Genomic DNA, 22999 nt, shown 5'->3' on the forward strand with positions numbered 1-22999 from the left:
CTCCCCTCCCCTCCCCCTCCTCTCCCCTCCCCTCCCTCTCCTCTCCCCTCCCTCCCCTCCCCTCTCCCCTCCCCCTCCCCCCCTCCCTCTCCTCTCCCCCTCCCCCGTCCCCCCCCCAGGAGACCATCACGGCGGGGACGGAGGAGGGAGGAGGGAGACGGACGCTCTGTGGCGGATGTTCAGAGGACTCTCTCCGAGTTCGGAAGGATTAGAAGGGACAGCCAAGTGCGCCGTGGGGACAGAGCCGAGGGGGCCTGGGGCCCACAAGGTCGGAGCGAAGGAGCGAGGGAGGAGCCCCCGCCGGGGCGGCACCGGGAGCGCCCGCGAGCTGCCTCTCCCCGGTTAGGACTTGAACGCTGGGATTTGCTTGTGAGGCTCAATCCCGCCGTGACAGTGTCAAAATTCAGCCGTGACAGTGTGAAACTGACTGGCAGAGGTCACCTGCTTCCCGCAGAGCCGAACCAGAGGGCGGAGCCCGAGACCCGGTGGGGATAATTCCCAGGGCTCGACCCCCATGGAGTTTCCCGGATGGACACTGGGACTGCCTGGCCTGCGGCCTGGCCTCTCCCCGCTTTCGGAACCAGCCCGCCTGCCATGGCCATCCGATGCCCTCCCGATCACTGGGTTTGGGAGTGGGCAGCTCACTTCTAGTTTCACAGGCGCACAGCGGACATCTGTGCTTCAGGAGGGATCGCACCAGAGCCCCATCCACCACTGTTCAAGGGGATTGAAATGATGAGGTTTTGGACTTGGAGTCGGTGTTGGAATGGGAGGAGACCTTTGTTGTAGAGGATGGGATGGGTGCATTTTGCGTATGAGAGGAACGTGGATCACGGGGGCCAGAGAGTGGACTGTAGCAGGCAGAATTCGGGCCTTCTACGACCTTCTCTTCCTGGTGTTAAGCCAGTTCCATCGCATGGCCAAGGGGACTTTGCAGATGAAATTAAGATTGCTAAGCAGCTGACCTTCAGAAAGGATGATATCCTGGGTTATCCAGGTGAGCCCACTATGCTCACATGTGCCCTTAAAAGCAGAGGAGATGATGCAGGAAAGGAAAGCAAAGAGATTGGAAGCTGGAGAAGGATTCCACGGCCCATAGTTGGCTTGATGTTGGACGGGGCCGAGTGGAAGGAGCAGGAAGGAAATGAATTCTTTGAATAAGCAGTGAACTTGGGAGAGGACCCTGAGCCCCAGTGAGGTGCATTCTTGGTTGAGTCCTTGATTTTTGTCAGTTGAGACCCTGAGCAGAGAACATAACTGTGCCATGCCAGACTCGGATCTACAGGACTGTGAAATAATAACTGAGCGTTAAGTCTCTGTGGTTATTTGTTACACCGTGCGGTCGTAACAGTGAAGAGAGGGATCAGAAATCATTGCAGTTTGGCCTTCATAGGAACAGACCTACAAGTCCAAGTGGAATTCATGTTTGCAGATATTCAGTTTTGTTACTACAAGAAAAACGGACGTCCTAAGACTGAAGGCAGTCCAGAGAAGTAGTATCAGAGTCAGAAAGAGAGAATAAAGAAGTCCTACTGTATCATGGGACAGAAAGAAATAAAAAATACAAAATAATATAGAATATCAAATAAATACCTATATTTTGTATTAGAGTCATAACACATGTGAATAATATGTGAATAACATGTGAATATAATATATTATATTATTATGAGTTGTTCTTGGTCTAATATGGCTGTGTCCCAGGCTTGGCCTCTAAAACATTAACCGCCCTACTTGGAGTCCAGGCTCGGAGCACACTTTGCTGAGGAGAAGTCTATGCACAGGGGAGCTTGGCTTGGGAAGTCAGAGTCTGGGTGAAGAGGGCATTTTTAAGTAGTCTAAGGAAAAGTTTGCTTTTCTTAATGCCAGATTTCTGTACTTCAGACATTAGCCATGCAAGGAGATGTAAAAATCAAACAAATAAAAATAACTGAAAGAAATAATAAGGATGGGTACCACGGCTTAGTGATTCATGACATAGAAATAGCAGTGGTCGCAGACAAAAGGCATGGACCTACACGTACACACACCCTGAAGAGAGAACAGACCTGGTAATAACAACTAAAAGGCAAAGAGGCAATGATGACAACCTGCAAGGAAATCCAGACAGTCATCTGCAGAGATAAATAAACAACAGCACCTTGCGTAAGGGAACTCAACACAGGCATTAGAAACAGTGATGGAGCAATTTTTAGTGGCAGTGTAAAACTTGCATATCCTCTTGGAAATCATCCCAAGGAATCCAGAAAGAACCAGAAAAGTTGAGACCCACTCATTGGGAGAAGAGCAGAGACTCCTCCTTGCAGGTCTTTCCTGGTGTTTATAGAGCAGGTTTCTACTGAGTCCTGGTTGAGTGGATGTACCAGTGATGTTGCTCCATGTTCACAGACATCAGGGTGAGACAGAATGTCACCTGGGCCACCCTCCGCACTGTCAGGCCTTGCCTGTCTGGTGGGGCTAAGGAGGAACTCAGATAGACTAAGGGTGTGGCGGGGCATAGGGGAAGACAGCGGGCTGAGCTGTGTAAAGTCACATGTCTTGCATGTGGCTTCAAAAGTATGTTATTTTACTGAACTCCTAGGCTATGAAGATATCATATGTGTGTACATATCATATATGTAACACATGTATACACACCACATATATGCACTATATATGTGTGTACGTATGTAAATTTTAAGCATAACAATTCATTTGCAGTTTCACTTGGGCAGCATGCACAAATGTATTATACTTTATATTTTACCTTTGTTTTATATTGGACTCACTTTGTCTTCCACTCACTTGCAACCATTCTCAAGGACAGAGGCCCCTGATACTAGATATGAGAAAACACATTTCCCGGTATGGCAAACAAGAATGCACCAGGTTAGATAAGAGCAAAGAGAAGTTTGAAAATAAGAAACATCTCATACTTTGAAAATACGAAGTGGGCAAGAAACAAGAGCCTTTAGGAAGTGTATAGGAACACATACACAAAGGTGTTTGTGTGAACAGGGCCGGGCTGTGGACTTGGTGTGCCGAGTGTCTCAGATGCAGCTAATACCTGGCAGTACTGGTGGTTCTTCTTCCTTCTGTGTAGACACCTGCGGGGGGGCCTGCTGTGAGTGAGTGCATGTTCGTGTGTGTGTGTGTGTGTGTGTGTGTGTGTGTGTGTGTAAGGCGGGCATAATACAGTTGACAAAACATCAGAGGAATCCTTGGGCTTTCATGTTGAAGAAATTGTTTCATGGTAATTGTCCTGTACTTTTATAGGGTATTGTTATGTACAACTTTTTCTTCTTTGTGGAGATTTTGGGGAAAGACACAGGGCACGTTTCCTTAGCTGTGGACTTTCCTAATTTCCAGAGGGCTGGCTCTCATATTGCCAAGTTCTCCTTCAGGCCAGGCTGCTCCACTGCCCCCTGCCCTGCAGCATGACAGTCACTTCCGTCCTGTGAGATGATTTCCAGGCCACCAAGGCAGCTTCTATTTTATTCTCTCTCCCTGTGTCCATCCTGGATTCTCTCTTTCAGGATTTGAGGATTGTCTTAATGACTCTTCAGCAGCCCTCCCAGGCTCTTTGTGCGCTTTTCGCTCTGTTTCTCCCCCACTATGTGGGGCCAGAGCCCTCTGAGCCTCATGATGGAATTGAGGTCACCATGCAGAAAATAGTGAGCACAGGAAAACAAACCCCAGGAGGCACAGTCTTAAACCGGAAGGTAGGATTAGGAGCAGCCAGCAAGGACAGCAGGCCAGTTCAACCGGATGCAAGATCATTTCCTGTTCTTAAAATTCCCTTTAAGATCCCCAGCCCTGCCAGCGAGTGGGTGAGAAGCTGGGGGAGGTGCCCTGGCTGGGGTAGGGGCCAGGCTGCAGGGGAGACCTGGGGGGCCGAGGCCTGGGGGGACCTCAGGCCTCCCCTTCTGGTCAGGACCAAGCAGCCTGCTCCTGCTGCTCCGACTCAGAGCACGGGAGGTGGTGTGTGTGTGTGGGAGTGTGAGTGTGTGTGGATGAGAAAGACAGGGTGTGCACACGTGTGTGAGAGTGAGTGTATGAGTGCGTAAGAATGCGCGTGAGTGGATCAACTGTGAGTCTGACCACCAGGACTTAGGAGAGATGCCCACACCCTCCCAGCCTGGCTTTTCCACTGTCCTCGGGGAGGGAACGGGAAGCTCACACCCGGGAGCTCCTGGCACAGGAGGGCGATGTGCAACTCCTTACTCACGAAGAGCTGTGCTAAGTCCTCGGAACAGGCGCAGCCAGGGAATGCTTCAGGGTTGCTGTTAGCCGTCCTAGTGACAGTGACAACGTGGCCTGGCCTGCAGCAACTCGTTCTCAATATTTCAGCACAAGGAAGCTGGATGGTAGGGAGAGGAGACATTTGACCAAGACGAGCCCGTTGTCAACAGGCACGTGTGGCATTGAAGCCCATCTGGGAATGTCCACACCATTCGGCCATGAGCACTTCTGTGCTGCCTTCGCCCTGTCCCCAGGCTGAGGCAAGGGCGTTGCTGTAAGAGCACCCATCTGGTCATGGCCATTTGCTCAGGGCTCCTGGCTCCCAATACACGAATTTTCCTGACAGGGACACTCAGTAAAGTGATCATCGGGAGCCATCCCTAAGGGGAGGAGTAAAAGGCAAATAGTAGGGTAGAACTGGGGACCATGGGGTGGGGGAGTGCCAGCTTGGTGTCTCCTGGCGTCAGGCATGACTGGGAGTATTAGTCAGCAAGCTTCTTTTAAACCTTTCTCCCAGCCCACGTGGCGGAGATAAACGCGAGGTGGGCAGGTTCTGCTGGACGGCATCCCCACCCCTCTGGGCGGCCTGCCCCCTCCCGCCCTGGGCCTGGATGCTGAGTCCCCAGAGGACAAGGGTACCCCACTGGATGGTGCCCCGTGAGTGCCCTCCGAGAGTGCAGAAATGGACCACGAGCTCTCTCATGTCGCTCGCTGGAATTTACCGACCGGCCGCTCCAGCTCTGGGGGGAAGCCATATTTCATCTCCGATTTACACACAAGGAACCCGAGGCTTAGAGAGCTCTGACTTTAGGAAGTCCAGAGCCCACGTCTCCTAGCTTTGGGCCCACGGACTGCCTCGTTTAGCGTGCTCAGGCACGGGTGGAGACAGGTGCGCACGAATTCCAGGGTCGCGCTGACTGTGCTCCTCCTCAGCATGGCCCCACCCTCCCGCAGAACGACCAGGTGTTCAGCAGAATGATTCCTGCCTGTGAGTGAAGACTTTTATTTCAAAACTTTTTTTGGTCTTCTTTATCCTTCTGAACTGGTAAAAATTAACTTCATTTCTCAATTTGAAACATCTTCCTCAACCACAGCCTTTTTTGTGGATACTAATAATTAACTTTTTCCTTTTTTTTTTTTTTTTGGCCTATACTTAGTTTTGAAAGGTAAACACTGTCCTAAACTATGCTTTAGAAAATGACAGTGTTAAATCCCACTTTTTCACATTTACTGATCATCAGTTACCATGTGGATGTTGTTTTATGGTTCAGATCATATAACCTCACTCCTCCTAAGGACCTCATAATATGGTCATTATTATTGTTATTATTATTACTGTTATTTCCAAGGGGGCACAAAAGTTGATAAGTAACTTGTCCAAGAGCCATGGAGCTGGCTTTCAAGCCAGAATTACAGGCCTGTGTCTGTTTTACTCAGCCATTGTCCCCAAGAATGATCTCGAACCATCTGCATCAGAATTAACAGGGCTGCTGACTGAAAATCCACCTTCCGACTCCAGCTGCCTCAGCCGCCAAGGGACCCCCACCCTGTGACTCAGGATCTAATGCCTCACATCATCGTGGTGGAAGGAGGCGTTCTTCTAACCTTCACCCCTTTTATTTACTTCAAGTACGCAAAAGAATAGAGAGAACGATACGGTGAAGTGCTCAGAGTTGCCAGACTTAGCAAATAAATATGCAAGACATCCAGTTACATTTGAATTTCAGATAAGCAACAGATGACTTTTTAGTACAAGTACAATATTGCCTGGGACATACTCATCCCCCAACGTTCCTGTTTCCTTGGCCATCCCATTTCCCCCCACTAGGTTTAACAGGTTTCTGCTCTCAGGTGTTCTGTCCCCCTCCTCCAACTCCTCCCCCAGTCCTGGCTTATCTTAGAGCCAATCTCAGACCTCCTAGCATTCCGTCTGGAACCGTGTATGTCTCTAAAAGGTAAAATGTTTTTTTTAAAAACATAACCACAGCACCATTATTGCACTTGAAAAGCTTAACAATAGTTCCTTAATACTGTCAATACCCAGTCAGCGTCTGGTTTTCTCTGACTGGCTCAGAAATGGTACCGTACAGTTTGTTTGTTGAATTAAACTCCAAATAAGGCTCTTACATTGCTCTCTCCCCCTTTCTCTGCGTATTACTAGTGGGATCAACAGTTCATTTATCCTCTAGAGTTGCTCTCAGCTCGAATTCTGCTTTCTTTCCTATTTTGCATCCAGGGCTTGTCATCGCTATGTTCCTCTGTCCCATGTCTCCCCTGTTAGTTGGTAGTCAGAGCCAATTAGATAGATCTGGTTAGATCTAGAGGCTTGATCTCCTTTAGGTTCCAATTTTTGTCAAGAATATATGCTAGGGGGCTTGTGTCCACATAATGCTGGATTTTTCTCCTTTTTGGAGATAATATTAGCAGCTGTTGCTAACCAATTCCTAGAGGTTTATAGGTGACCCTATACACAGTGAGAGTACAGTAAAGCCGCTCAGACCCGGGGCTAGAAGCAGAGGGGATTTTATGGATGTGCGGGTGTGGGAGGAGGCGGGCCGCGATGGGAAGAGCGCAGAGGAGACCGGAACTGCTGGCTGTGCGTGTTTGGGTTCCTCCTGCTGTGTGGTCTGCACGATGCACCCTCTTTTCTGCCTCCCAACAAAACGCCCAGCGAGGTGCCCACCGCTTGTTAGGGCAGTTGCGTTGACTCATTATTTTGAGGACAAGACACAGGCTGCATCTGGATTCACAGTGGGCCTGGGGGCAGGAAGAGGCGAGCCGTGTGGTCACAAATGGACAAGTGAAGAGGCCTAACGGCCACCGACCGTGAACAATGACGCTTCTGTGCAGACTTTGGTTTCCACCAAAAGGTTGCTTCACAGGGGGATGCCTGCACAGGGGGGCCTAATTAGGGACTCCTAGCATTTTTGTGCTTTTATGTCTTCCAAATTAGACTCAGAGAACAAAATGGTGAATGTAAACACAATTGACCGCTTTGCTGACACAACAGATAATGGTTCTAATGGTGAAAATTCCAAACCAGGTCTGTGACCAGCCTTTTAATAACAGAAAGATGACTAGGAAGTTTGGAAAGAGTCGTTTTGTCAATTGTCTGGTCAATGGCTAAAGAACAGGAGACAGCAGGTGACCTTCACATTCTATTTTCCCTTTTGCTTTTCCCTCAGTCTTTTATTTTTCTCTCCCAAATAGGAGATGTGATGTGCTTGATATTTTTGCAAAAGGAGAAAATGGGGGAGAAGGGCTAGTTCAAAAGTGGCCACTTTCATTTCACAACTCAGTGCTGACCGTTGGTTCTATTTGTCCCGTTTAAGCTCTTTCTCTGACTTCCTTAAGGGTTGTTTCTCATTGCTCTACGGGGCTTTTCCTGCTGCAACTTAGAGCTGGAGTTCCCATGTTCGCCATGAGCTGCCGTGGCCCAGAGCCTCAGTGTGGCCCCCAGCGAGGCAGCGTAGGGGGAAGTCACTGGCCTGTGGACACAGCAGTGGTGGGGCTGTCATGGCTTTTTCTTCTAGGGGGCAATGCAGGGGATCTGTTTTAATCCCCTCATCTTCAATCAGGTGGGGAGGGCGGGATTCCCGCTGCAGGGGCACGGGGGTGGGCAAACACAGGACGCCCAGCACTGGGCAGATAAGATGGACGGGAGTTCATTAGTCACATAGTCATGGCCCAGGGAAGGAGGGCAGGGCCGCATGCGGGTTGCACTCAGGAACAGAGTGCGAATCCGGGGCTGTGGGAGGCAGGCTTTGTAGTGCCAAGAGGGAGCGGTGAGCCCTGTTCCGGTGAAAGGTGGTGACTGGTTTGTGTGATAATTCTTCAGGCCGGCAGAGAACCGGAACCCACTGCAGAGGGATAGGCAGAAACTGCAGCTGGCCCATTGGACGGCAAGGCTGTTTGCCTGGGGGCCCTTGTCTGTGCACGCGGAGAGGCAGGGAGCACTGGCAGTCAGGCCGTGCAGGGCCTCGCAGTACTGCCAGATGTCAAGGCTGCACAGAATACGGAACCTCAGTTTTAAGCTTTACGCCACAAGTGCACCTGGAAAGGGGGTGCTCCAAGAAGTCACTGCTAGTAATGGAGGTGCCTGCCAGGAGGGAAGCCAGACACCTCGCTGGAGACTTGCGGCTGGGGGTGCTCGGGCCCTGCTGAGCTGCCATCACAGGAGGACGCAGGCAAAGAGCTGGCAGAGTATCATGGGCCAAAGCAGGCAACAGCCCGAGCAACCCAGAATAGGACTGAAGGAGACATGAGCGTCCCCAAAGGGTCTGGTCCTCAGTACTGAGGGGCAGGATGATGCAGACCATGGTTTGTAGGGCTCCATGCAGATTCCAGTAGTAGAGGCTCAAATGCAGTAGCTTAAATTGCAGGTTTTATTTTTCTCTCACACACCACAAAGTCCAGCAGTAGGTCATCTAGGGTAATAGTGTGGCTCCAGGATGTCGGCAGAGAGCTGCAAGGTGGCAGAACCTCCTCCACAGCTCGTGTTCCCTCAAGAAGGAGGGCAGGGCAAAGGGCAAAGGTTATGTGCCAGCGGACAGCTCTGGAAACGTTCATGTACATCTCATTGACCACACTTAGTCACATGGCCACTCATCTGCAAAGCAAGCAGAAGATATTGTTAATTAGTGCTGTAGAAACCACAAAGGAGTTTTGGTCTAGGTTCAGTTCCTTGTCACACAAAGATCCAATTATTGAGGCAACGAGGATTGCCAAGGAAGGAGGGAATTTTTAATATGACAGACATGTTGTCAGGAGAACGGGAGAAGCTGCCTCAAATCTATCACTCCTATTAAGAGAGATCATGGGCTTTTAAGGGACAGGCTGCATGTGTTTGGGCAGTTGTGGGAGATGGTGAAGCTCCAGGAGGTCTGCCCAGGGCCTTCATATTCTCGGCTCCTTTGTCTTGCAGAAAATCCACCATTCAACAACTCAGAGGGTCAAGCAGTTAGTCAAGGGAGAGGATTACACAGAGGTCACTGAAATTTGTTCAATGCCTCTCCTCCATTTGCATCAGCACAGAGCCAGCCCCTATGAGACAAGGGCTCAGTAATTAAGGAAGGGGGGGGGGACTAGAGATACGGAGAGCTGTGACTGGGTCTCTGCCAGGGGCAGCAACGCTGTGGGGTGCTCAGAGAAGCAGGCTGCAGACAGCGAGGACATCCCTCCCCTCCGCAGTCCTGCAGGCAGTGTGGGCTTGCAGGACCAAGGAGAGAGCGATCCACAGAGGACACTGGGCAGGGTATTGCCCTCTATCTCCACAGAAAAAGAGGAAATGCTGGCCATCCCAGAACCTGGGTGACAGCCCTCCTTGTCCATGGTCTGGAAAGACTCGTGGGCGCAGCCATCCCCTGACTAGATGAACGAGGAGCCTGTACTGACTGCTCACCCCACAGGGAACAAATGGCCCCACACAGCCCTTGCAAGGCAGTGCCTGGAAATACAGAAGGTGATGGTTTTCATGCCAACATCAAAGTGAACAAATGGAGAATTATGACTAGAGGAGAGGAGGGGTGGGGTCTAATTCACACACTGTTACACACCGTCATATCTTATGTGTGGATACAGCAGATGAGTTTTGTAGGTGGCGCTTGGCTGGTGGTGGTACCCAATGTCAACATGCAGCCTGTGCTCTGAATGCTGCACACGCCATTGTGTGACATGCCAACCCTCAGAACACAGCTTTGAAATAAGACAGCTTGTGTACATTTTGCACTCTACTAGGAATACTGGAGAGTTGGGGGTGCAGACAGGTAGAGTTCCTTGACATATTTCATGAAAATAATTACCTGAGAGAGCTCTTAAAGTGTTGTACACATGGAGATGTTGTATGATTAATCAGCCAACTCCTTGCCTCCCATATCTGAGTGGCCTTGTACCCAGGATCCTGTTAGCACCAGGAGGCAAGCCCAAGGTGTCATCTCTACCTGTGGTGAGTCAGAAACTGAACAGAGATGTGCTACACGCTAGAAAAAGATTGCGAAACAAATCTTGGGAAATCAAGGAAGTAAATAATACTAAAAGTACAACTAGTGGTATGTTTTTCTCCTCACCTCCAAATCTTTCTTCAGAAACAAAAGAAAGAAAGAAAAAAAGTACCAACAATTGAGATCAAGAAAATACCCTGTGGTTTAGAGGTCACGCCCTGGGCCATTACTGAGACTGCTCTACAGGTGCCCAGGCTGGGGGTGCAGCAGGAGGCAGCGGCTCACATCAGCCTGCCCCCAGAGGACGGCCGGAGGGGGCCCTGTGAGTGGGAGGGGGCAAAGGAGAAACTGGGTGGTCCCGGGAGAGCCAGCCGTGTGATCACTGGTCTGTCTCTGCTCCCAGGTCCTCACGAGCGATGCCCGGCCGGACTGACAGGCACTAGGAGATGCTTTTGCTTCCATTCATGTTAATTTTGATGTCTGAATGGCATTTAAAACCTTCTGGACCTTAACTCCGTTGTGCGTGTGGAGTATGTGTTTTTTTTTTCCCATTTTCATTTTTCTCTTTGGTCTGACCTCCCTCGAGGGGGGTCATTCATGTCTTTGGAAAGTCCAGTGAAGCCCTGTCCTGGCTGTGGCTCCTTTTGTGTTAAGTAACATTGGCTAGAGCCATTTCAGGAAAATGGAAGGCTTCTTGGCAGATGGACAGCGTCCTGCGTTAGCTGGAGCTGAAGCGGGAGGATGCAATAGTATGGGAGGTCCAGCATTTTCACCCACTACTAGTTTTCCTCTCTAAACCGACAGGCACAGGCAGACCCACCGAGTGCGTGTCTTACTGGCCAGTGATGGCATCTGTGAGGACTGGCTGTACAGCAGCCCTCTCGGTCCTGACAGGTCGACAACGGATGTGGAGAGGCTGTACCCAGACTTATTGACCATTTGTTTTCAAAATCAGAAAGGAATTTGTATGTGGTCAGCCAATATGGAAATTTCAGGACTTGCTGTGGTCCCCCTAATAACCGTCTAAAATGCTGTGCTTTCAGTTCAAGCTGATAGGAATACTCTGTCTCCCTGTGCGGGCATTCATTCCCGGGTGCTGAGCACGGGCGGCATCAGCCAACCTTTGGAGTTAGACTTTCTGGTTTTTTTATGCAAAGAGAAACCTGTGGATCTCAGAGGGTGGGGAGGAGGCTCCCTACACCCAGAGCTAGGCAGGAAGTGGAGCTCATCATATGACAATGTTTCGGGAAAGGCCTGGGAAACATTTCTGGTATTTTGTCGAATGTTGTTCATGTTTGTTGCCTCCATTTTTCTCTCCTCTCCCCTGCCTTTCTCGTTCCAGCTCCATCTGGGATTGTGCCCCATCCTCACCAGACTCTTCTTGTCAAAGTCATCCAGGGCCCCCATTTGCTAAACCCAATGTGCAAGTCTGGGCTGTCATCAGACTCGACCTGTCATGTTGTTTGTGGGGGCCGATAGCCCCTTGCTTGAGATGCCCCCTCCCCTTCCCATGCTTGGGCCCCCTGGCTCCCCTCGTGCGCAGGCCGCTGCTGTGCACTCCAGAGCTTCCCTGCAGACCCTGCTTTCCCTCCTCTGTCTGACCTCGCTCCAGAGCTGCCACCATCTAGTCTCATGGCGTTTAATACCACCTATGTGCTTATGAACTAAAATAAAATCTTAAGCCTCCCACTGACTGAGCAGACCCCCTCTTGCCCAAGAAGATCCCAGAAAAACCTTAAAACTGAGTCCCTGGCCATGAAGGGAAGGGAGGTTGGACTTGCCTCATTATACCTCCTCCCTCTTGGAGTTTAGATACAACAGTTGTCCTGCATTAATGTTAAAACAGAGAACAAAAGACTGAAAAAAACAGACTCTTTGTCACAACAAGATACTAAATTATTAACAGGACCCAAGGCCACGCAGGGCAAAGGGTAGATCACCTGCAGGTCGTCAATATCCTTAACAGGTCACTGAGTCTATATATTGTGGCTTGTCTCTGATTCACAGACTTCCTTCTCTTAACCTAAAATGCTGCAATCCTTTAGGCAAAACTTTATTTCTTTAACCAATTACAAATCAAATATCTCCGAAACCACCTATAACCTGTAAGCCCCTGCCTCGAGATGTTCCACCTTTTCAGGGTGAACCTGTGTCCACCTTCCATGTATCAATTTATGGTTTTACCTGTAATTCCTGTCTCCATGACTGTATAAAACCAAAAGGTAGCCCAGTGGCCCTGGATGCTTTTTCTCAGGACCTCTTGAGACCATGTTCCCTGGGCCATGGTCACGTATGTTTGTCTCAAAATAAATCTCTTTAAATTATTTTACAGAGTTTAGGGTTTTTTTTTTTTTTTTTTTTTTCTGTTAACATGCTGAAGACTCCCAAATCTGTATCTCCGGCCCAATCTCCCTTCTAAACTTCCTACCTGTGTCTCCACCAGCAAATCTGCAAGGCACCCCAAACCCAGCCCGCAGACACATCTCAGCCACCAACCTGCTTACCCTGAGGTGCCCTCCCCTCAGGAAGCAGCAGCTCCATCCTCCCTCAGCTGAGGTGCGTGCATACCAAGTCCTGCCTTCCTCTCACATCCCACTACAAAGCCTTCAAGGCTCCCTTGGAAATATACGTGGAATCTGACTACTTGTCACCACCTCTGCCATCAACACCTGGTCCAAGGCGCCACCACCGCTCACTGAGATCATTTCTGCAGATCCTAATGAGTGTCCCAATTTCTGCGCTTGCCCTTCCATAGACTATTCTCAACATAGCCTCCAAATAGAATCTTTTAAAGCCTAAGTCAGACCACATTAATCTCCCTGAGACGTTCTCATGATGCTGCTTCACTCTGAGCAAAAGCGAAAGCCCATGATGTGGCCCCCAGGACACTCCACGCTTGCCCTGGTTGCCTCTTTCATCCCGTGTCCAGCTACTGCCCTACCCTCTGTTCAATCCACCCAGCCCGCTGGTCCCTCTCTGCTCCCTGGACACGTGGGGTGTGAGCCACCTCCTGACCTGTGCCCTCCTGACCCGCTCCCTGGGAGACTCTCCTGCCCTGCTCTGTCACATCCTTGCAGGCTGTCCTCAGTGGAGCTGCGTCCGCGTAACCTTCCCTGACACCTTCTAACAGCAGCACCAGCCCCGCTCCCCACAGACACTCAGGAGTCTTTAGTCCCTTTATCTCCTTCGGTTCCCACTCCCACAGCACCAGGTGACATGCTGCTCATGAGCTCACGCAGTTTTGTTAAACTGTCATTTTCTCCCCAGTCTCCACAAAGGCAAGTACTCACTTTGTTCACTCATCCATCTCCTGTACGCAGACAGTGTTTGACACACGTAATATTCAAAAATATCTTTAGAATGAATTCAAGTCTCGATTAATATTCTTTTGGTAGCATGTCCATGTTGCTGTTATGAAGTTTAAAAAGAAACTTCAAGAGGAGACTACTGAAATGAAAACAAAAACAAAACCAAGAGAAAAGAAAAAGAGGAGACTGCTGACCATGTCCTCTGCCAGGTCCTGTGCTTGGGTGGACAGTGGGCGAGAGAAGGAGCTGGGTCTCCTGAGCATCCCCGAGCAGGGACGCACCGTGTGTCACCCACAGCAGGCTGGTCCTGTGCTCCAGTGTGGCCTGCAGTGACTCTGGGCCACACCGGCAGGCTGGGTGTGGGGGTAGCTGCCTTACCAGGGCGGGAGTCTTCAGTGGGCAGGTTCATACCTCCACTGCTCCATACCTTACATTAGTGAGAAATAACTTTTGGTGAGCAAGGTCTTGAAAGTGTAAGTCAGAAAAACCAGTAGTTTATTGGTCCCAAATCCCATTTCAGCGAAATTTTTTTTTTCTTTTAAAAAAAGGAATGCTAGAGACTTGATCATACACGATGTGAGAATAATTTTCACTTGTGTGTAGAACAAGAACAAATTGCTGAGGGGGGTTTCAGAGCTTTTTCATGATGGAGTTGTGTCTAAAAGGTACAGGATTAAGGTTGAAGAGGCCTCAACTGGTCACCACTTAGGCAATTTGAACATCAAGATAAATTGATAGTAACAGGCTTCAACCCACTGAAGGAAATAGGCATCCCCAAGTCCACACTGATATAAATGAATGAGTAAGTGGAGAAACAGAGCAAGCTCTTCCTTAGAGTGCTGACTACTACATGCCAAAGGAATTTTGGAATTAGAAGATTACCATTTGCAAATCACCATTCGGGTGGTGATTCAGGCAGGAGTCCTTACTGGATGCTGTGGCTGGTGGAAGTTGCTGAGAAAAGGATGCAGTCCTAGTCTCAATGCATCACCCACGGAGTACTCATCAGTTACAGAGGAGGAACTGGAGACTTTGCAGACTCCAGGGTTATCAGGGTGACCCTCTGCAGGGTGGGCGGTGTTGGCACTGTGCCCCATGCACAGCGTGGCCTCTATCAAGGAGGCACAGCCTGTGTCTGCCGTGAGCAAACCCTGTGCTTCAGTCTCTAACGCCGTCCAGACACGAGAGACAGAGGTGGGTGAGGAACTGCTCCAGAATGAAGGAGACTGAAAAGACACAACAACTGCAGAGGAGCTGTGAGCCTGGACTGAATTCCGGGCCAGAAAGGAAATAGAGAAGGTGTTGGGAAGGTGGGCAAAGTTTGCGTGGTATGTGTGGGTTGGGTGCCGATGTTGTCTCTGGGTTGAGTCCCTGATTAGGAGAGTTGTGTAGTGTTTATGTAGGAGAGTGGCTTTGGGGGAACACACACTGTAGTAGTTAGGGGAGTCTGCAGTTTGCTCACAAGCAGTTCCAAAAAAGACCAGTGATTTATGATTATAGGTGTGTACAGAGGAAGCGTGATGGAGAAAATGGTCTTACAACTTAAACCACTGCAGGAGACACAGGAATATTTTATACTGTGCTAGTAGCTTTCCTGTAAGTTTGATCTATTTCAAAAAAGATCATTAAAAAGAAAGTGGGGAAATTCTGAGATAAAAATAGTATCCTGATAGTATGAGTTAATGAGTTTTCTATCAGTATCAGCCAAAAATTTAATCATCCATTAGCATAATCTACTCTCTCAGGTTAATTATAGGGAAAATATCCAACACGTGGAAATGAGACACTCAGTTTCCAGTCAGGTCACAAGGACACAGAAGTCTATTACCCACAGCAAAGCAGTGCTCGCTCTCCAAGAATTTCCCGGGGAGACCTGAAGATCCCAACATTTTATTTCTCTTTAAATTTTAAGATAAAATTTTCTCATTTTCACAGTCCTTAAAGAAAATTTTTAAAAAATACTGAGAAGTGGGGGAAAAAAGAACAAAGAAAATCTAATTTTCTTTGTAGCCCTTGTTAACATTTGGGTCCATTTCCTTGCATGTTTTTGAAGAGGCTTTTGTTTAAGACCAATCTAATTGAAATTATGTACTTTTTAATTCTCTGTGTCTCTCTCCTACGTTTAAGTAGTTTTCCATGTTGTTACGTGGTCTTTTTCTATGAAAATATCACTGGCTCATAACACTCGCCACGCAAGAGTGCCTGCAGGAGTCACTTAGCGCCGCCCGGGGACGGCAGAGCGGGGGGCAGACGGATCCTATCCAGCTGCTGAGTAGCCTGCGCCAAACTTCTGCGTCCAAGACAATACGTTTGCCAACTAAGTCGACTTTGCAAAGAAGGGCTTTTCTGTTACTTATGACCAAAATCATTCTTTCTGACTCAGTGAGCTCCTGAATTTTTACCTTTTGACTGGAATGATAAAAGAGCTCATGGTTCAGAGGTCTGTAAATGATCTGTCAGTGACAGAGGAAGGAATGGCTTGGAGAAGACAGGGAAGCACCGGGCCAGGAAATGTTCTCCTTCAGGGCACAACGTAAGGCAACACAAGCAAAGGTTTCCATTTGACTTGGGAAGGCTTTCGTCCTTCATCCACCCAAAGCCAGGGCCTTTCACTTGTGAATAACTGTGACATTGGGCTGCTTTGGGGTGTGGCTTCGCCGTTGCTCTGGGTTCCCTTCGGCAGTGGAGACTCTCTCTGGATGAGGAGGCCTGCAGGATTCCCTCCACGCATCCTCCGCGTGTCCTTACTGCAAGATGAGCACGACCAGCGCTGCCTCCCCCACAGGCATTGCTCTTTATGGCTTCCATGGTGTCTCGACTCATCTCACCTCGGGGGGCTCTGGCAGCCACTCTTGGAAGTAGATGGCACTCTCATCGTGATCCGCTTGGGAGATTTGGAAGTTAGGGACTAGAAAGGTTAACTGTCACATACGCAGGAGGTGTAGGGTCGTTTGTACGTGTGGTTTTTCTAAAAGTGAATGTAATGTCCATGTTTGACTATCAGTAGTGGTTAAGAATGCAATACCGGAACTTGTCATCAACAGGTCTTACTGTCAGTCATTTACTTTAACAACCCTTGAATTTTTAGAATGGTGTGTGTGTGTGTGTGTGTGTGTGTGTGTAAGTTAACACTGATCTAACCCCCCCAGGGCTGTTAGTTACCATTTGGAGGACATTAGTGGGGAATCCACTCTCTAGGAGTGGTTACTTATCACCTGAAGGACTTTAATTTGGAAACAGCTAGGACAAGCTTTCAAATATTACCATCAGAATCAGCAGTAGCAGATCATTGATCAGCATGTAAACTGTTAGAAATAATTTTTCTTTCATGAAATATAATAAGTGGCATAATTATATGTTTTTGGCTGGAAGATTTGAAAAGATACCTCCACTCTTGCATGAACAGAGTAAAAGTATCCAGCAAACCCAATAGTCTCACCCCTTTGGAGTGGCCTCTGAATGTAAAACTCTGTCTGGTTCTTCACTTGTTCCAACGAGAAGCCCAGCTGTTCCTGCCTTGCCGTGAGGGTTGCAATTGGTTTCATGCTCAGCGTGTTTCCCACAGGGCCTGAAAGGACACAGCAGCACCGAGGTTCAAGGGATCAGGTTGTATGAAGGTTTCTTTATCATCTGGTTCATAAATTGAGCCAATAAATGTCTGTATGAGTTCAGTCTGAGGCCTGCCTTCAACACAACTCCTGGTAAGGAAGCTTGAGAAAAGAGACGTGGTTTCTGACCACCTCTAATGTTCAGAGGCTGCCAGTATTTCCCCAAAGAATTTCATGTTTGGGAATAGCCAATGTTCTTAGGTCAGATGGCAGCAATCTCAGATTTTCTTGGATTTTTGTGTTTAGGGCTCTAATATCAGCCATAATCCCTGTATCTGTCTTCACAGATGTAAACTACATGATCATCCTTTTCACACAGGCTCTGGCTCCAGCAGGACCTCAGGCAGGGAATGGTCCAACCACACTCAATATGTCTGGGTCTCCCATAATCACGCATCACTGTGGGATTCCAAGGAGCTTTACATGAGTTGGGGATAGAGAAGTGGTTGGGATCCAAAGACACTGAATTCTATAGCTGCACTCTAATTTACAGATCCAAATCACAGGCCCACAGGGAGCATGCAAAGTGCTCACGCTGGACAGATGGTGAATAATTTAATTGGTGCAATCAGCCTGTAGTAATGTTACCGTAAGTTCGGCACTTGCACCCGAGGCTGCATCATTACTTTGCCAGAGGAAAAATGGTAGACTGTCACCTGAAAATCCAATTTTTCCTGAACATAAGCAGAAATACAGAGTTTTTTTTAAGAGAGAGCCCTCAGTTCTAGGCTATTGTGTTAATGATGCTAATGTCCCATCTTTGCTGAAGACAAAGCCTATGTCCTCCACCCACCTGGGCCCACCTGGGAGGCTGAGCTATCTCCTGTAACACAAAGAACAAAAGACATTCTCCCTGCCTGAGGAGGCAGGGATGCAGGCCAGGCCACAGTTTCCAAAAAGAGTGGAGGAAGTTTTAAAGAGACAGAAAATATTTTTGCCATTTTTTCCCCCAGGCCATTCCCTCTGTTACAATAATTCCTGCAGACTTGTTGGGAGTTCTATTATGGTTTATTCTCTCATGAAGCTGGACTTCATGCAGTCTGGGTATATAGTGGAGAAACTTCCTAAAATTATTTTTTAAAAGTTAATCAGATGTCTGGTTTTAGCTTTGACATGTCAGGAGCTTGGAAGTCATCAATAAGAAAAAGAGGAACAAACTGAAATTCAAAGACTTTCCTAGACCCATCAGAGAAGTGAGGGGACAGAGAAAACTACACTCTGAAATATGTTGAAACAGGTGCTTCCACAGGGACAGAGCTGAAATCTGTCTGCTCACCTGGGCAGAAACTGCTGGAGCCATAACTGGTAGGAAGACTTAAATAGTAATTCTGATGAATTGCTAAAGACTGCATGTGGACTAGTGTGAGAGTGGGCATCTGTTATGGGCTGCAGTTCTAGGGGGCCCCCACTTTTATAGTTTTTACCTTCAGAAATCCCAACAGGTTCTCACGATGAAGAGCCAAGCAAGACCACATCCTGTCCTGGCAGTGAGAAGGGAGCAATAAGCCTCATAAAATTCCCCCAGAAGCTTCTTCACACTGAAGGCCTACTCTTCAGGGGAAAAGACTTGCTAGAGTCTGACCCAGCTGGAGAGAGGGCCTTGCTCCCGCACCAACCCACCCTAGGCATCCTGTCCTGCCAAAAGGGGAGGAAGCCACGCGACTAAAGAAACACTTGTGAGGGTCACAGCCTTGAGACAGAGGCCCATTATAAGACTGAAACCTAATCATGAGATTGTGAAATGCTTCCCCTCCGACCTGTGTCAGCACCACACTCACAGGGGTCCAGCAGAATGAGAGTGGGTTACGACAGAGAGAGCTAAGTCACAGACTCTCTGAGGAAGAGCATTTAGGGAAGCCCAAAGTCAAGAACAGGACAAAAACGAAGAGAAATTTGAAGTCTGTGGCATCTACAGCAAGTATTAATCAAAGCCCAACTCCTGGCCAGCTTAACATAAATTCTCAAACTAAAAGCTATTTACCTGTAGTTTCCATTACTCCATAAGACATGTTCATTTTCCAACAAGGCATGCTAAAAGTCAAGAAACCCAACCCAAAATTCACAGTCTGCAAAGAGAAAGAAAGTGTCAGAAATGGACTCAGGTATTACACAGATGTTGGAATTATCAGACAGGAAATGTAAAATACTATCATTAATATATTCAGAGCTCTAATGGAAAAGTAGACAACCTGCAGGAAGAGATGGATAATAAAAGTAGAAAGATGGAAACTCTAAAAAAGAATCAAAATGAAATGCTAGAAATCAAAAGTACTATAAAGGAAATGCCTTTTATGGGCTCATCACTGGACTGAATGTGGCCAAGGAAAGGATCAGTGAGCTTAAAGGTATGTCAGTAGACACTTCCGATACACATGCACACACACACACACACACACACACACAGACAGACACATACACACAGTATCAAAGAAAGAAATACAATTACAAAAGGTATAACTAAGAGCAATTGTAATAACAGAAGGAGAAGAGAGAATAAAGCAGAAGAAATATCTGAAGTAATAACGGCTGAAACTTTCCAATGCTAATGACAGACAGCAAAGCCCAGACACAGGAAGCTGAGAGAACATAAAAAGCCTAGGAATGTAGAGAAAACATTTACACCTGTGCATATCATGTCAAAACAGCAGAAGACCAAAGACAAAGTTCAAATTTTGAAACAAGCCAGAGAGAGAGAGAGAGAGACCAAAATACCTTACCTATAGGGAAACAAAGATAAGCGTCGCAGCAGAGCTCTCACAGGAAATCATGCGAGCAAGAAAAGAATGGAGTGAAATATTTAAAGTGTGAAAGAAAAACTCCACCAAACTAGAATTCTGTATTTAGCAAAACTCATTCTTCAAAAATGAAGGAGAAACAAAGATTTTAACAAAAATTGAGGGAATTCATCCCCAGCACACATGCCCTGCAGGAAAAGTTAAAGGAAGTTTTTAAAGGAGAAGGAGTATTACGTAGGTCAGAAATGCAGATCCGTATATGGAAAGGAAGAGCACTGGAGAAGAAAAGAATAAAGGTAAAATACAATATTTTAGTTTTCTTAATCTTATTCATCTAAAATATAACTGATTTCTATTCGTTTCCTCTGTTTTTTGTTCCTCTGTTTCTATTTGTTTTGCTTTTGTGGCACTATATATATTAATTTTTAGGATTCCATCTTGTATTTTTGAAAGTATTTTGTGTTTTTTGAGTATATCATATTGTATCATTTTCTCAGTGGATGGTCTGGATAGTATAATATGCATATGTAACATTATAGTCTACTAGTACCAGAATTTTATTACTTTCAGTGAAATGTGGAAACCTTAATTTTATTTAGGTCCTTTTACTTCCCTATTTTTAAATATTGTCTTATGTATGAGATTATGTTATGATTTTTTTTCTTTTTAAAATTTTATTTCAAAATATTAAGGGGGTACAAATGCTTTTGCTAAATGGATAGCTTTTGTAGTGCTTGAATCAGGGCTATAAGTGTTCATTGTACCCACTAGGTAGTTTTTTGCCCCTCCTCCCCCTTCCCCCTGCTTAATTTCCAAGGGCTTTTACTTCCCTCTCTACACGTGTATCCATAGCTTAGTCCCAACTTACTAGAGAGTACATGTGGTGTTTGTTTTTCAATTCTTGAGATACTTCACTCAGGATAATGGTCTCCAGTTTCATCTAAATTGCTGCAAAAGACATTAATTCATCCTTTTTATGGCAGAGTAGTACCCCATGGTATACATATACCACATTTGTTAATACACTCATGAATCGATGGGCACTTGGGTTCATTCTGCATCTTTGCAATTGTGAATTGTGCTGCTATAAACATTCTAGTGCAGGTGTCTTCTCGATAAAATGACTTCTCTTCTTTTGGGTAGATACCCAGTAGTGGGATTGCTGGATTGAATGGTACATCTACTTTTAGTTCTTTGAGAAATCTCCAAACTGTTTTCCATAGAGATTGTACTAATTTGAAGTCCCACAAATAGTGTATAAGCATTTCTTTCTCTCTGCATCCACACCAGCATCTATTGTTTTGGGACTTTTTAAATAATAAGAGCCATTCTGAAAGGGGTAAGGTGATATCTCATGGGAGTTTTAATTTGCATTTCTCTGATAATTGGTGACACTGAGCATTTTTTCATGTTTTTTGGCCATTTGTCTATCTTCTTTTGAAAAACTTCTGTTCTTTTGCCCACTTTTTAATGGGGTTGTTTTTTTCTTACTGAGTTCTTTGTAGATTTTGGATATTAGCTCTTATCAAATGTATACTTTACAAATATTTTCTCCCATTCTGTAGGTTGTCTGTTTGCTCTGTTGGTTATTTCCTTAGCTGTGCAGAAGCTTTTTAATTTAATCAAGTCCCATTTATTTCTTTTTGTTGTTGCTGTAATTGCCTTTGGGGCCTTTGTCATAAATTCTTTCTCTGGCCTGATATCTAGAAGAGTTTTTCCTACATTTCCCTCTAGAATTCTTATGGTGTCATGCCTTACATTTAAGTCTTTTATCTACCTTGAATTAATTTTTGTGAGTGGTGAGAGATAGGGGTCCTGTTACATTTTTCCGTATGTGGCTATCTAATTTTCCCAGCACCATTTATTGAATAGGGCTTCTTTTCCCTACTGTATGTTGTCTGCTTTGTCAAAGATCAATTGGCTGTATGTAGATGGTTTTATGTCTGGGTTCTCTGTTCTGTTTCATTGGTGTATGTCTCTATTTTCTGGCCAGTATCATGCTGTTTTGGTTACTATAACCTTATAGTACAGTTTGAATTCTGGTAATGTGATGACTCCAGATTTCTTCTTTTTGCTTAAAATTGCTTTGGCTATTTGGGCTCTTTTCTGGTTCTAAACAAAAGCATGGAATTATTTTTTTCTAGATATGTGAAATATGATATTGGTATTTTGATGAGGATTGCACTGAATCTGTAAATCACTTTAGGTAGTATGGACATTTTAACAATGTTGATTCTACCAGTCCATAAGCATGATATGTTTTCCCATTTTTTGTGTCATCTGTGATTTCTTTCTTCAGTGTTTAATCATTCTCCCTGTAGAGATTTTTTTACCTCCTTGGTTAAGTATATTCCTAGGTATTTTATTTTCTTTGTAGCTACTGTGAATGGTATTGAGTCTTATGTAGAAATGCTACTGATTCGTGTACAATGATTTTGTAACCTGAGACAGTGCTGAATTTATTTATCAATTCCAGGAGTCTCTTGGTGGAGTCTTTGGGGTTTTATAGATATAAGGTCATATCAACAGCAAAAAGTGATAGTTTGATCTCCTCTTTCCCGATTTAGATATCCTTTCTTTCTTTCTCTTGCCTGATTGCTCTGGCTAGGACTCCCAGCACTATTATGAATAGAAGTGGTGACAGTGGGCACCATTGTCTTGTTCTCATTCTTAGTGGGAGTGCTTTCAACTTTTCCCCATTCAGTATGATGCTGGCTGTGTGTTTGTCATATATGGCTTTTATAATTTTAAGATACATTCCTTCTATGCCTAGTTCATTGAGTATTTTTATCATTAAAGTGTGCTGGATTTTGTCCAATGTGTCCTCTGCATCTATTGAGATGATATGATCTTTGTTTTTGCTTCTGTTTATGTGGTGAAACACATTTATTGATTTATGTATATTGAGCCATCTTTGTATCCCTGGGATGAAGCCCACTTGAACATGATGAATTATCTTTTTGATGTGCTGTTGAATTCAAACAGAAGCTAGCATTTTGTTGAGGATTTTTGCATCTATGTTAATAAGGGATATTGGTCTGTAGTTTTCTTTTTGTATTGTGTTCTTCCTCACTTTGGAATCAAGGTGATACTGGCTTAATAGAATGAGTGGGAGAGAGGAGTCTCTTCTTCTCTATGTTATGGAATAATTTCTGTAGTATGGGCACCAGCTCGTCTATGCAGATCTG

Source organism: Lemur catta, chromosome 10, assembly GCF_020740605.2.
Source record: "Lemur catta isolate mLemCat1 chromosome 10, mLemCat1.pri, whole genome shotgun sequence".
In the NCBI taxonomy this organism is placed as follows: domain Eukaryota; kingdom Metazoa; phylum Chordata; class Mammalia; order Primates; family Lemuridae; genus Lemur; species Lemur catta.